The sequence below is a fragment of the Triturus cristatus genome, chromosome 4_2, assembly GCF_964204655.1.
Source record: "Triturus cristatus chromosome 4_2, aTriCri1.1, whole genome shotgun sequence".
NCBI lineage: Eukaryota > Metazoa > Chordata > Amphibia > Caudata > Salamandridae > Triturus > Triturus cristatus.
The window spans coordinates 683,310,621-683,326,158 of NC_140586.1; the positions used below are offsets into that span (position 1 = coordinate 683,310,621).

General features: G+C 44.9%; 1 protein-coding gene and 1 pseudogene across 1 annotated transcript in view; one reads left to right on the top strand and one right to left on the bottom strand.

The window, feature by feature from the left end:
• The window catches only part of DAB1 (DAB adaptor protein 1), a 3,595,579-nt gene that overhangs the window by 476,765 nt on the left and 3,103,276 nt on the right, over positions 1 to 15,538 (top strand). The window lies entirely within an intron of this gene.
• On the bottom strand, positions 3,509 to 4,072 carry LOC146834897 (6-phosphogluconolactonase pseudogene; annotated as a pseudogene).

Sequence of the window (15,538 nt, forward strand, 5' to 3'; positions counted from 1 at the left end):
ATGTTTCTATAGGAATTTTTTGTTTTTACTTGGGTATATACTTGGCGCAGTTTGGCAAATCTTCACGAAATATTCCTCAAAAAGTTTGTCGGTGATTCTTGCTGTGCATGGAAAGTTTCAGGACAATCCATCAGGCAGGGACTGAGAAAAAGGGTGATCAAAAAAAGTGTTTTTTCCATGTTATTTTCATAGAGATTTAGACATCACTACGGCCCAAACTGCAGGACGGAATTACACTAAATATGTCAGAAAGGTAACTTTTTGTTATTTGGTGTAATTTTGTCCAGGAGTTTTCAAGATATTAATTGAAATACAAATGTGTACATCTAGGGACGCAGATTCTCCTTGGATTCACAAATTCACGTGCCAACAGCATTGCCATGATTGGCTGTCAGCAACCTGAGAGTAAAGTTGTGGCTTCCATTTTGTTCATTGTAACTCATACCGAATGGATATATAAGTACTGAGTATGGCATACAGTATCTATGTATAAACGGATATGGAATCTCTGCACCATACTTTCAATAAAAGTTGTAAGCAGCATATGCCAGTTAGTATCAGATACCTAAATATTCCTGGTTCTCACACACCAAACGCAAAGCAATGATGTATGATCCAATGAATAAACACTCTATACTAGATATGCTTCCATTTTCCATTAAAATGCCTCAAAGCAAGTAGTGTTAAAGCATCTCTCAATCAATCAATCAGTATTTATATAGCGCGGCTGATCAACCCCGGGGGGTATCGAGGTGCTGCGCTGAAGGTATCAGTCGAAAAAACTGTTATTGAGTCACTTTAATTTTTACTGACAGATGCCTTGAATTCATCTCGCCAAATTTAAAGAATACTTGTGCCTCATTTGGAGCACTTTTTAAAGAGAAAAACATGTTCAAAGTGTACAAAAAGGAGCATCTCTCAAACCTTTGTTTGTGATGTAATAGTGACAAGCTAAGATTCATTTTCCAATATGAAAATCGTACAATTAAAAAAAATCAGTTTCATATGATGACCAGCATTAGAAAGTGTTTTTCAAGTTGACCACAGTAGCCAGAAAATATGGTCAGAGTGTATTTTTTAAGTGCTGCCCTGGGTTGTCCGTGCCCCACAGATCTTGCCCTAACAGTGGCTACAAAATCATGGAACATTACATAATAGTAGTGTATTACACTAATATAGCAAATAGTATCCTTGTCTCAACAAGAGTAAAGGCGTTTTGTAAACAGTGAAATGCAAGGGCAGGTTGTCCAGATAGGCATCAGAATTCTTATGGTTGCATGTCATAGTATCACAGGAATAATGTCATGCAAAAATACTGACTGAAGAATATAGACATAAATCTTAAAGATACATACATGTGGAGGTACGAAGAGTAAATCAGCGTGTACTTGCCGTGTCAATGTGTCCTCGGTATTCTGCATAATAGAGTCAGTGGGTTGCCTGTTAAATCGTTTTGCCTGTACGTTCTTGTTTTGTTGCAGAAGAGAAATGCTCCTTGTTTTATTAGGCTTTTTCTTCCTAATTATTTACAGTGGATACCCACTCCTGATAAAATAATAGCTGTATCTTTAGCATTTGTCCTGAATACAGTGTTCTCACTACAAATTCTTCTGATTCTTCTGACTTCTGACTTCTCTCATGGGAATATTAAGAATTTAGCATTGAGGAATATGATTGTTGCATGTTGTTTCTAGTTTATTTTCCTTGGGATAAAATGGTTATGCCCGGCTGATGAGGGGTGAAACCCCAAAACTGGTCCTACGATGCTTGTTTCCAATCCAGGGAGGACCTGGCCTGGCAGTTCGGACTGGACTGTTCCCATTGGGCGCAGGGTCAAGACTGATTTCCATATGGCTGGTTCCAAACTGGAATAGAATGGGGAGCACAAAAAGGATGGATTTAGGCCCAGATCTCTGTACTGGGGTGAATGTATGACATTGTTCTGCATTCTGTCAATTAAAACAGTAACCATTTTACTAAATTTTGATAAATACGTTTTTTGCATCTCTTTAAAGGGAGTGTTTTTAATGTAGATTTGAATCCATTTATCTAAATATTTCAATGTGGCAGAACAGACATAATTTTTGCCAGAGACGATGGAACATCCTTGTAGAGGAAAACTTCCTTTGTGATCATTTTTTTTTTTATGTAACTGGAACTGATAACAAGATTGCCATGGTTGGATATCTTGCATAGAGGTATTTTATTTAATGTAGAATATTTGTCAATTTACTCATAGCTCTGTGTGTCAGGTTGTTGTCTCAGGACCTCTCATGGGTAGTACCTAGGTTAAAGTATCAATATATTTTCAACATTTTACTGTCTTCTTCACAACTATTTTTGTGTTGGGAGTAAAATTTGTCATTGCTTTGAATTCATCTTCAGTGGGGCTTTGCAGAGATATTTTCATTTTAGTTATTACTTTTGATTTCCTTTAAGGTCATAAGGTACAGGAGTAAATAACAGGTTCAATGTTATTCCTAGAGATAAGACTGCAGTGAGGTTACACTTGATTTCTAAATTGAAATCTTTGGGATATTACAGACAACTGCCCAGATATAGTGATATATTTCTTTTGTTAGTTCCTCTGAAGTAAGTCTTTCAGTAAAATAAGTTAGCATCTGTTTATCCTCCAGCTATTAACTTGTGAGGTCTGAGGATAGAGGGTCCTTACCTCTGCACCTTAGGGACTCACCATCACTGCTACAATTCAAAAAGGACCCCAAAACCTGGCTCTTCGACTGAACCGCAGATCCAATCCCCCTCCACTCAGCGCCTTGAGACCCTTATGGGTGAGTAATCACGCTTTACAAGAAATTGATTGATTGGTTGATTGTGGGTGATTTGTAAAAAGTGATGTCTATTGTTTGTGTTCAAATAACATTTCAAGTTCCAATTGTCTAATAAATCTGTATAGGTACATTTCTGCCTCTGTAAGATCTCAGAATGCAGAATTACAAAAGTCCGGTCTTTTTTTACCAAAAGGTTAGGTTTTTTTCGTTTTTGCAGTATATCTGGGGTGACCTGCTCCTATATTTCACACTGTTTTAATTTCCTGGCAAGAGTGCACCTCGAGTGGGGCAGGGACACACTTCTTTTTTTCACGTGCTATGTGCACTTTATATTTGGTATTCACTCTACATCACAGTAACAGTTGCACACAAAATGGCAGCAGACCTTCCTAGTAGCTTTTCTCGTTAATACTGAGCTGGAGAAGGGCTCTGTATCCAATCACATGATCACCCTCCCTCCATCTTATTTTACGCATCACACACAGGAAGTCACCTCACAAAGTGCTACCATCTAATCCATAAAAAGGACACACATACAAAGATCAGAATGAAAAGTGCTCGGTTAGTGCCGCTCATGGCCATGCCTCTCTAGTCCAATGGATCAGATATGTTCTGCAGCAAGTGGTGCGCCAGCCCTGCAGGAAGTGCTCAGGAATTGTCTGCCCTCCTGTGGATGCTATCACTGGCTCTACAGGACTGAAAGCTTCTCCACTAGGTCAATAAGCTCCTTGGCCACAGCCTCTGGCAGAAGCCCTGTTCAGGAACCAGAGCAGTTTCCTGTGCTCTGGTCGACCTCATGTCACCGACAAAAATTCCTCCTCCAAATCTAGCATACGCTTCACAATGGAAGTTTTACTCTTGCCATCTGCCACAAATACCACAGCATATGCTGCATTGAGAACTGGCAGCGTCAACGTTATTTGGTCTGGCTGTGGCTTTAGTGAATCACTGATAGCAGGAACTATTTTCTGCCTCTCCTGTACAATTCCGTGACCTGGAAAAAAGAGAGGCAGTGTGTCCATCTAGTCCCTTACTACAAATCAGGGGACAGGAATGTCTTGTCCAGATAATTCCTCGTTTAGCTTCTTACTGTAATCAAAGGCAGCCTATTCTGCTGTCATCTAGAGGTTAATGGTTATCACCTGGTTTTCAGGTATTGAGATCTTGGGTAGGAGATGAGTCTGGAACAGCCTGTGCGTTCTCTCAGGTCCTCAAACAGCCGGCATCCTGTGCTCATTGTAGTAGGCCGGTACAAAAGGGGGTGGTGATGGACGGAGCATCAGAACCAATCAAACACTCACACCCAGTCAACAGATCTGGGTTTGCTCCATCACCGTTCTTTAGCCCACTCTGCCACCCCAGTTCAGACATGGCCATATGCAAATCAGTCTGACCCTGTGCCTCATGGGAACAGTCCAGCCCGAACTGCCAAGCCATGCCTTCCCTGGACCGCAAATAAGCTTCCTAGGACCAGTTTCTGGCATTTCAGCCGTCTTCAGCCAGGCTTGCTTGAATCCAGTGGCAAAGTGAGCAAGGGACTCACGTCTGAGCATACCCTGCCAACTTATGGCGAACAAAGCGGTACAAAAGGGGGTGGTGATGGACGGAGCATCAGAACCAATCAAACACCCACACCCAGTCAACAGATCTGGGTTTGATCCATCACCGTTCTTTAGCCCACTCTGCCACCCCACGCTATTAGTGGGCATGCAGCACTCATTGTGCCACCCACGTAAGCAGCCTCCGGCCTGCCACAGTTTTAAAACTACCAGTTCGATCTGGCAAAAAAAACTTTTGACAGGCCTAAACTTCTCTTTTTAATACATATAAGACACCCCTAAAGCACGCCCTAAAGAGCCCATAGGACATGCTGCACTAAATGTAAAAGGTAGGATGTGTTTTAAGTTTTACATGTCTAGGTAATGAAAAGTTACTAAATTCAGTTTTTACTATTGTGAGGCTCCGACCTCTCCCATAGGATAACATTGGGTTACCTTATTGCATTAATAATAGGTATGTTTTTATTAGACTACCCTAGGTGGACAGTATCTTCTCCAGCCATCTCTCTGAGATATTCAATTCTCTTCTTTCTAATATATCTCTCTTTCTCTTTGGACCTGAGGACAATTAGTGTTTTGTGAAGTTTTTATTAGGAACAGGTAGAAATGAAATGATTGGTCTGAAAATAACTTAAATTTCTACAGCCATATCCATCACACCGCATACCACAGAGGGTGGTCATCACGTGAGCAGCACACCGACTCACTTTACCCCCCGCTAGGCCTGGACCAAAAAGTCCCCTTATTTTTACGTGCAAATGAGGTGTAAATAATGATACATCTCTCAAATACTGAAAGAAAATATGTTGAATAGAGATTGTTTTTACTATTGAATATACCTGGCTAGACCTACATTGATTTATAAATTGCTATCACTCCATTTTGAAATTTGCTAATTATTGTTTCACGATTACTTTGGGAACTCTTCCCCTTCCTTACTATTTTTTCCTATATTGAGCACCCCTTTTCTGCACGTTCAAGTTCAGCAACCTTTCCTTTCATACATTCTAAAACACAGTACTCAACCTATTGATTTTGAATTTATGATTAAATAAATACATGTTGTTTTGCAATCCAGTGGTTGGTGCACATTATATTTCAACTGTGCATGGAACTTAGTTTACCGTGAGCTGACATTACGCATGCTCAAAAAGATTTAAGTGAATGATTATTGTTTGTTTTAATCAATCGTTCAAAAGAAAGGTCTATTACCATTGTCTCTAGTATCAGTCTATCCTACAGACTACTATTGGGTTACCCCATTGTCTCTAGTATCAGTCTATCCTACAGACTACTATTGGGTTACCCCATTATTATAATGGTGGTTGGAATGGAGGCAGAGCCAGGCAGGGACACCTTCTACATAAATCGTATCACCCATGTGAATGAGGTAATACCACTTTCCTGTTGAACTTTACTCCAGTGAATGCATGGTGCATTTTGACCCTCTTTTAAATTGCCCCTTACCTGCACCATAAATTGTGCCCCTTCACCGCCGTTTTGGCGGGTCTGGTCCTGGGGTGGGTGCCTGGTTCGTTTTTGGCGGACATCTTGGAGTGGGGTGAGTGGATTGAGGCTTTTCCAGCTGACAGCGCTTGAATGCACATGTGACGCCTGGGAACACCTATTTAGGGCGAGTCCCTCCTGCTTTCAGCCCCTGACAAGGTAGCTGCTGCTGCGAGAGCGCTTGCGCGTTTTTGCAGTAAAACTGCTGTTTTAAAAACGTTATACATTCTTTTTGTTTGTTTTGGTCATTTTGACCCTCTTTTAAATTGCCCCTTACCTGCACCATAAATTGTGCCCCTTCACCGCCGTTTTGGCGGGTCTGGTCCTGGGGTGGGTGCCTGGTTCGCTTTTGGCGGACATCTTGGAGTGGGGTGAGTGGATTGAGGCTTTTCCAGCTGACAGCGCTTGAATGCACATGTGACGCCTGGGAACACCTATTTAAGGCTCCTCCCCTAGCGCAGCGGGATCGCGCAGCGGGCGCGTCCTCGCGTGGCCGGAGTCGTGCCAGAGTCCTGCCCGTCTGCGCCCGTCCGCGCACGGTTGCGCTGGCATCGCGGCGATATTTACATCAGGTGCATCTCTAACCATGCTTATGTATACCAGGGATAGTCTCCTGGCATTTAATACCTGTCTGCCTCCCTGCGCCGAAGTCCGTGTTGACCCTTTGTGTGGCCCCCATCGCTGTGCTTGTGGCGGCTGGCTACTCGAAGCCCCTTCCTGTTTGGGGTCTTGTATAGTGCAGCCTGCCATAAGCAGTAAGGTCTCTTCGCGACATCTCACCATCTGGAATTTAAACGTCAGATCGGTGGTCAAGCATTATCAGGATATTGCTGATCTTGTGGACAATGACCCCCCTGACATCTTTTGTCTGACAGAGACATGGCTGCAAGACACCGATTCTACGGTATTGAATCTGGCGTTCCCTGTTGAGTATTCCATCTACACGCTCAACCGCTCTTCGAGAGGGGGTGGCGTCGCTCTTGCTGTTAAATCGTGCTATTCTTGCGCCTGGAGTGTGCAGAACATCACGGGCTGCGAAAGCGCCCTGTTCAAGGTTGCGGTTACTCCGCATTTTACCTTGTCAGGATTGCTGATTTACCGTCCACCTGGTAGCTCAGTGGCATTTCGAGAGGCTCTCCCTGAGGCGGTTAGTTCACTAGCAGTAGGGTCTGCCAATTTTTCTATCATTGGTGATTTGAATCTCCATTTTGACACTTTGTGTCTTTCTTCTGTGGGAGGGATGGTGGCGGACCTTGAGGCCCTTCAACTGTTCCAGCTGGTCTCGGACCCCACTCATAGTGGTGGCCACACTCTGGACCCCTTTTTTTCTAACTTAGAAGGGGTTACAGTGGCCCCCCCCCTCCCCCTGACCTGGTCAGACCATTCACTCGTGACCATTCACTGTAGTCTTGATGAAGCCCCACTTAAGGTGCCACTGCGAGCCATGCCCAGACGGCGCTGGAGCAAATTAAAGGCGGAAGATCTCCACCGCCTTCTCACTGACGACCCACTGGGTGCAGTGGAGAACGTGGAGTCTGGTTATGACCATTTCTGCGGATGGGTAACCAGGGCCCTCGACTCCCTTATCCCGATGGTTTCCAGTAAGTGTGGCTCCCGCGCCCCCAGTCCCTGGTATGATGGCAATCTGAGGGCTCTGAAAAGTGTCTGCAGACGTGCAGAGAGAGACTGGAGGAAGCAGCAAAAAAACCCTGTATATGGCTGCGGTCAAGTCTTATCACCGCGCGGTTTGTAGAACCCGGGCTGAATACTATGCTCTGGAGTTTCGCAATAGTGGGAATCCTGTTAAAACCATCTTTAAGGCCCTTAAAGACCTTGTGGCAAGGAAGCCGGCCGGTAACTCCATCAGCTCCAATACTCATTGTGAAGCGCTGGCGGCTTTTTTCCTGGAGAAGGTCCAGACCATATATAGGGCCTTCCCCTCCTCCACTGCACAAACCAGTATGGGGCCTCCCATCCGGTTGGATCAGGTGGTGCTAGACTCTCTCCCCTCTCTCTCTTTGGAGTCTTACACGGCCTTGGCTCTCCGAGTTAAGTCGGGGTCGCCGGACGACCCGCTCAAGCCACCTATGTTCAGAGACCAGGTTTTTGCTCGCCCGGTTTGCGACTTAATCAACACGTCGCTATCATCAGGCCAAGTGCCTTTGAAATGGAAGCATGCGGTAGTAATGCCCATTTTGAAAAAACCATCTCTCGACCCTACAAAATCGGAGAACTACCGCCCGATTTCACTTCTCCCGTGGCCAGCCAAACTCGCGGAGGCGCATGTCAACACCGCCCTCTCTGGTCATCTGTTGCGTGCCAACATTCTGGACGACACCCAGAATGGTTTTCGGGCTGGCCACAGTACGGAGACAGCACTGTTATCTATGGTCGAGCACCTTCGGGTAGTTCTGGATGCAGGTCAAACGGCGGCGCTTGTTTTGTTAGACCTAAGCGCCGCCTTTGACACGGTCTCCCATGACATTCTCCTGCAACGTCTTGAGGAGATAGGGGTGATCGGCACTGCACACCAGTGGTTCCGTTCGTTTCTCAGGGATCGTTCCTTCTGTGTGGCGTCCCCGCCCTACCAGTCCAAATGTCATCCTCTGTCTCTTGGGGTCCCACAGGGTTCCTCACTGAGCCCCACGTTGTTTAACATCTACGTGAGGCCGCTGGCTGAGGTTGTGAAGCTCTGTGGTATGACCATGGTGTCGTACGCAGATGACACCCAGCTAGCGGTCACGATCAGCGGGGACTCTGGGGTGGATGCACCAAGATTCAGAGAAGGACTCAGGGCGGTGGCTGGTTGGATGACGTCCAACTGTCTCCAACTAAACGCCAAAAAAACGGAGGTCATGATCTTTGGGAAGCGGACGGACCTATGGGGAGATACTTGGTGGCCCTCTGAGCTGGGGCCGACCCCCACTCCGGTTGCGGAGATCAAAAACCTTGGTGTTTGGCTGGACCCTTCCCTCAACTTCGTTGGCCACACCAACAGGACGGCGGCTTGCTGCTTCGGCATCTTGCGCAATTTGCGCCCTGCCCTTAAATACTTCGATGCCGCAACTCGTCAATTGGTGGTGCAAGCAACGGTTTTGGCACGGTTGGACTATGCCAGCTCCCTTTTTATAGGATTAAACCAGGCTGAGTTAACCCGACTTCAAAGAGTGCAGAACGCTGCGGCCAGAGCGATCATAGGTCTTCCTAGGTTTTGCTCGGCCGGTCAATCTTTGCGAGCCTTGCATTGGTTACCCGTTAGGCAGCGGATCCACTTTAAAGTTTTGTGCCTTTCCTTCAAAATTCTGAAGGGCCTATCACCTCCCTTACTGCACCAACTCTTGCGCCCTTACATCCCGGGCCGCACTCTGCGCTCGCTAGACCAAGAATTAGCGGTAGCCCCTCGGTTCAAACTCAGTCGGGTGGGGGGTCGCTCTTTTAAGGTGCGGGCAGCCGCACTCTGGAACGCTCTCCCTTTGAAACTCCGGACCTTTGGTGACCTGCTCTCCTTCCGCAAGGCCGCTAAAACTCATTTATTTTCTGAGCTTTGTTAAATCCTTCACCCCCCAATTTCTTAATAATTATTTCTGTTCCCCAGTTGTGTTGTGTTCGCCACCTTGTCGGTGCGCCGGGACGCTCCTTCGCTGGAGCAGCCGTGCGCAATACAAATAGCACTAACATAACATAACATAACTAAAATAATCCAGGCAAGAAAGGTGTACAATACTGTGAGCTTTCCTGTATGCCAATCTGAAATGGACATTTACTTCTGGACCTGAAATTGGAGTTGTGGGAAACAACCTGCATGTAGAAAGTGGGGAGTGTGGATTGGGATCGGAGGAACTGTGATTGAATATTTTAGGACTGTTCTTCAAGGTAGAAGTGCTATCAGAACATTTAAACCAAAGATGAACCTTAGAAACATATTGTCTCTGGAGGTCCAGGTCAAGGAACTGAGCTTACATGAAACAGATATAACCTCAGGAGATTAATTATAGCTTTTTTTCTCACTCAAAGCTTAATGGCAGGAGATTTGAGTTGACAGTGGAACTTCTCAACATTTTTATATTACGCCATGTGGCCCTATTAGCTACAGCTTCTGGCATGTCCTGTTGAGTTTTTGTTATCCTTTAGAAAAGTTTTAGTCTGAATTGAAAGATATTTAGAGGAAACACCAGCTTCTAACCACCCATTGTCAGTGGCGTCACTAGGGTTGGTCTCACTCAGTGCGGTAACTCATGGTGACGTGCGGTCCGCACCCCCGCGCCCCCCTAGTGACGCCACTGTCCCTGCCCCACACATAAAGGATGTCATATTGTCTCAGCTCGAGTTGAAGGCTTGTTTGGGAGGTGTTCTCTCAGGCAGCACTCTCCTCCTTTCCCGCAGTCTGGTGTGTCACCTGCAACAGTGGAATATCTATGTGAGCAGCTGGACAACACTCCACAACTAAGTCACCAGTAACCAGGTGCACCGGTGTTTGCTCCTTTAACTAGTGTAATAATCCCCCGACTCGTTTGCAATCCTTACTCTGTAGAACCGAAAACAGGAACTTCACCCGTATACCGCGCTTGCATAAAGGTACTCGCCGGGCCACCTACCTATGAGCGAGCCGACTATCCACACCCACGGCAGCATCTTCTCTCACTGGCTGTAAGACCTGAACAAAACCCTCTCCAAGTAATCCTGGATCGCGCGCGGTCAACGCGGCGTCTAATGCAGGTTCGTGCAGCAAGCTCTCCATGGTGAGTCTAAGTTAGCCAGTCACGGTGCGGATGAGGGTCGGGTGAGGATGAGAGGGCCCGGCTCGCCCGCAGGATGTACTGCCCCGCCGTATTGCAAGCAGCATGCACACTGCGGCTAATCTTGAAATGTCGCCCTTTCTGCGGCACCGCCCTAATAAAGTATCTCCATAGCTATTGGGCACTGAAAGTGATGTCACTGTTATGCCGGCCGCAGTTTCAGGTGTTGTCACACCCTCCCCCCCCCTGTGGCGCCACAGACAGTAATCAATCATCACGTAACCACTGAGGGCAGACCCAAACGGTGGATGTCACTATCTTGGTATTGGCACAGCGAATACTACCTCGGCCCGGTGACATCAGGCCATTCGTGCTTAGTTAGTGGAAGGAAGGAAGAAATCCAGATGTATTCACACCGGGCATCCCCAGAAACACAGCCCCCTCCAGCACCGAGAGTGACCCCCAGCATCCATGCCAGGGCCCATGAAGGAGGCTGGAGGCTGGCAGGCAGCGGAGGTAGGGGAGTCTGGATGCCATGCTGTCCCTGCCTTGGCTCCGGGCACGGGGCTCCCCCGTGCAGGCTGGTCCGCGGGCGGGGGTCCCATTATTTTGCATTTTACACCCCATGTGATGGTGTCACCCGGTGCGGTCCGCACCCCCCGCACCTCCCTAGTGACGCCTACTGACGAGCCAGCCACAGAGAGTGCATTGGTCCTCAAAAAGCATTGAATCCACTATTTGAACATATGCACTTTCGGAAACCTCCCGTTTGATAATGTCCCCCAAATCCATCCGTTAATGTCATTAAACACTTCCTGACTTGCGCAGTGCATTTGATTAAATGAAATATGAACATTCACCATTTTTCTAAAGGTTTTTAACAAATTCTTCTGGCCGCATTATTTCCTGGACAAGCCGCATATTCAGTGTATTTATTTTTTCTGATTTTCTTCTGGGCCGAAAATGTTGTACAACGCACCATTTTTCGTACAAAATAAATCTGTGAATCTCTATGTGACTCTCAAATCCTTACTAAAACTGTCAATTAAGCCTACACTGCCTTTCCCAGTGTACCTGACAACATGTCATGCCCAGCTTCCATAGCGCAGGTAGTCACAGTCTGTTGCTTTGTTCACGGAGTTCAGCATCCAATTATAAAAGGTGTTCCATCATGACTTGTGTTCAAAGAGTTCTGCACGTCAACCTCGCGTTAAGCAACGCCTGAGCGGAGCCTGAAAGTGAGAGGCTGGGAGAAGTAGAATCGCAGATAGTGTTGTGAACACACTTCCAAGAACATTCAATAGAAAGATCTTTCTTTCATGTACCAAAGGTGCTATTCAGAAAGAGCTTGATCAAAATAGCCTCTCTAGATCTATGTTTGTCCTTGAGGATTGTCTGCATGTACACACATTTACATAATGCATTGTCGAGTTTCTATACTACCAGCATGTCTTCCTTTCCTGCAATGACATACGCACATTTCGGCCGCCAGATCAAGTTTGAAAAAAGGTGTACAGAATTTCTGAGCCATTGATCATCAGACAGGAGAAACAAACATAAATGCATTAAAAGAAAGTGAGTTAGTAGTTGCGAAGGATGTGGGTCCTTCACAAGTAATAAGTCCTCGACCTTCCATTACTGCCAACCAAGTGCCCCATTGTTACAGTAGACTCTCTCCGGGTAGCGAGGAAAAGTAGTCCAAGGCATATTTGTGGGGCTAAATTAGGCGACTGCACCGTGCGTTCGCGAGCAGCTGCCTTTCGCTCTCTTGCATTTGGGGGAGCGAGCGAGGTCTCCCCACTGACGTTAGCAGTGTGCACCCCCCTTGTCTTGGGGCATTTGCTTGGAGATCCTCAACAGAGGACCCAATTTTACTTTCCCCAGACACTTGGATTACCATATCCACTGCAATAGGCATGCGGGTGCCTCTGAACCTTCGGTGGTTACTTAATTGCTGTGTACCACATAAAAGGAGTGCATCTGGGTGGCACCCTGTGTTATTATGGGATATTGGGTGATATTAGGTACTACTGTGATGTTTGGTGATTTATGAGTTTTCCCGCTATTCCAACCTATTTGACAGTATTTGTGCATGTGATGATTCATGTGTTTTTATGCTGCATCTCATGCTCTGATATTATAAGTATGTCATGTAGATTCTTGCCTTATCAGGATACTGCATACTGATTAGAGATTGCATAGGATGCACTGTATTTATGATTTATGTAATTTTGATCGATGTTTTATGCACAAAATATATTTATATACTTTTATATGTTTCTGTGTGGAGTCTCTTTAGTGGTGTGTTTATTGTGTTACTGGTGTGAGTGCATTGCGCAAATGCTTTACAGATTGCCTCTGGGGATAAGCCTGACTGCTCTGTGCCAAGCTACCATGAGTGAGCACAGGTTATCTTTGGTGTGCAACTTACTTGCCCTGACAAGAGTGGTGGGTTCTGCCTGGCTTAGGTGCATACCCTAGCCAACCAGAAACTTGTTGATAACACCTACTCACACTATTCATGCCCACTCACATTATTAACCCAACACCAGGTCAGCAGCAATCCCTAAAGGATCCCTTCTGTGATAGGCTACCTGTTTGCAGATACTAGCTGAGCTAGGCAGTAGCCTCATATGTTCAGCCTGCACAAGTGTTCATGGCAACCAGCCCAGAGCCTCCTATGCTAGCAGCACAGCAGTAGACCTTATCTTAAAGGGCTGACACAGGCGGATAGCATTCCCAATCCATTTGAACAGATCTTATAGTGAGTGAGACTCAGGTAGTGAGACTCACAGCAGAAGTTCTTAAACCAGGCAATCTTAAAAAGTGAAAAATCCAGAGGGGGGGGGGGGGGGGTTAAACCCATTTCTCACATGCATGTTGTGTTCTATTGAGTATTTTGTATAACGTATCCTGATGACCCTCTTTTTGGGAGCAGCAGTGTGTTACACATGTAATAAGGTATTAAATAAAGAAATAATATATTTTTTGTATGAGGATAAAAGACCCTCTGCTGTACATTTTAATGATATTGCAAGTTCTCGAGGAATTCCTTGACCACATTCAGCAACAGGGTCGAGGTATTTCTTAAGGTTATGGTACTCCAAGGTGACTTCCAATATCTTTTTAAAAGATGGAAAAGGATATTTTATTCCTTAAAATACATGGTGACATGATCACATTTCCAACAATCCACTTAAATTCTCTTTTATGTTGGAGAGATATGTTTGTAGACATGAAGAATAAAAGTAGCATCTGTGGTGTCTGTAGTGTGAAATAAACAACGCCAAAAAGATATCAGAATGGGTTTAACTTGTCAGTTGTTAAAACGTGATGTAGCTCAGAATGTGCAAAAACATGAAGAAATGTTATTTTTCATTTAATGACCTGTAAAAGAAAAAAATTTGAAAAGATTTAACACATTTTCATAAATAAATATCTCATTTATTCTGCTCATTGCTCATTTTAGAAAAACAGATCAGAAGAGCAAAAATCCAGTTCTTCATTGTTTAAAATGTTTCTGCAATTTCTATCTGTGACTTGTCTTTCACCTCGCCTGTTGGCTTTTGCTGCAGGCATTATGTCCTCACAACTCAACTACATGTGAGCAGTTACGTCATTTTCCTGTTACAGGTGACTAAGAAGTTAGAGACAGGATTTCATACAATGATTGCAGGCTCCGATGTATTTTATAGGCATAACAGTGTAACTACATTATGAGCATGGGTTTATGATTCTAAGTCTTTGATTGACTGCATTCTGTTTATCTTGTAAGGACTGCTCACTTTCAAATGGCAAACCTGTCTAAGAAGGAAATTATTACATGTATGGTCTTGACATTCTTCGTTGAAGATGTATAGATCAGCATCGTGTCAGTGGATATATGCATCCATTGTAAACATCTGTACATCAAGTCTACTCCACTCAAACTCTCATCCTTCCCAGGTTGTCAAAATGACTACCATGACTTTGGTTATCTGTCACTAATACTAAGAGACCAAGTTGGAGCTTGGTAGACACACTACAAATAGATGTTCTATCTTGCAGTCGTGTTTGTGTAAGACCCCTTCCTCCCAATTCATGCAAAAAATTACATATTGAGAGAGATAATAAAAAGGACTGGGCACATTGAAACCCAAGAGTACCCCGTGGATTACTGATGTTAGCTCTGCCAGTATTTAATGTTTTTGACCTGTGTTACCCTATGTACACAAATGTCTTCAAAACAAGCCAGAGAGTTGGGCACACAGCTATAGCCCTTAGGTAGCTCCTCAAGATGCTGTAACTGGTGGTACCAAACACCACCAGTAAATCCAAAAGCACCGACATGATGGAATAACCTTTAACAGCCATTTACAGAAGTTGCTCATGAGTGTTAAATAATACAGACTTATTGTCTAACTTTTGAGAGTGCATATGGTTGTAACATGTGAAACAAGCTGGGTAGTCTCCTTTAGACAGATGTGGCACGGCAGCAACTGGCCAAAAATTGACTATATCAGCGCAGTCCAAAGTTTTATTCTTTTTTAATAGTCATGTAACCCACGTTACTTCAGACAGTCTTCAATCACATTCTTCTCAAAAGACTAATTGATTACCTTCTTATTGCTGCTGATTTAAGGGTATCATTGTCCATTATCATGCTAGAGCGGCATGAATAACCGAGTGTATGACCTTCATGGCCTTAACAATGATGCTCGTCTGTGAAATCTTGTTTCAAACAGAGCTCTGTGGTGTTTTTCAGAGGTTTTCTAGTAGGGACAGAATATGGATTATCTAGATCTGCAAAGGAGAAAACGGTATTCATAGCAGTGCTCTGAGGCGATCCACTGTTGACTACCCTATTTTTGAAAGAAGCTGCACTGTTATATTTTCCTATTGTAAAGATGGACAGAGTGACAGACTCTTCTGACCCTCACTAGGCTTTCAGACCGTGCTAACGTCC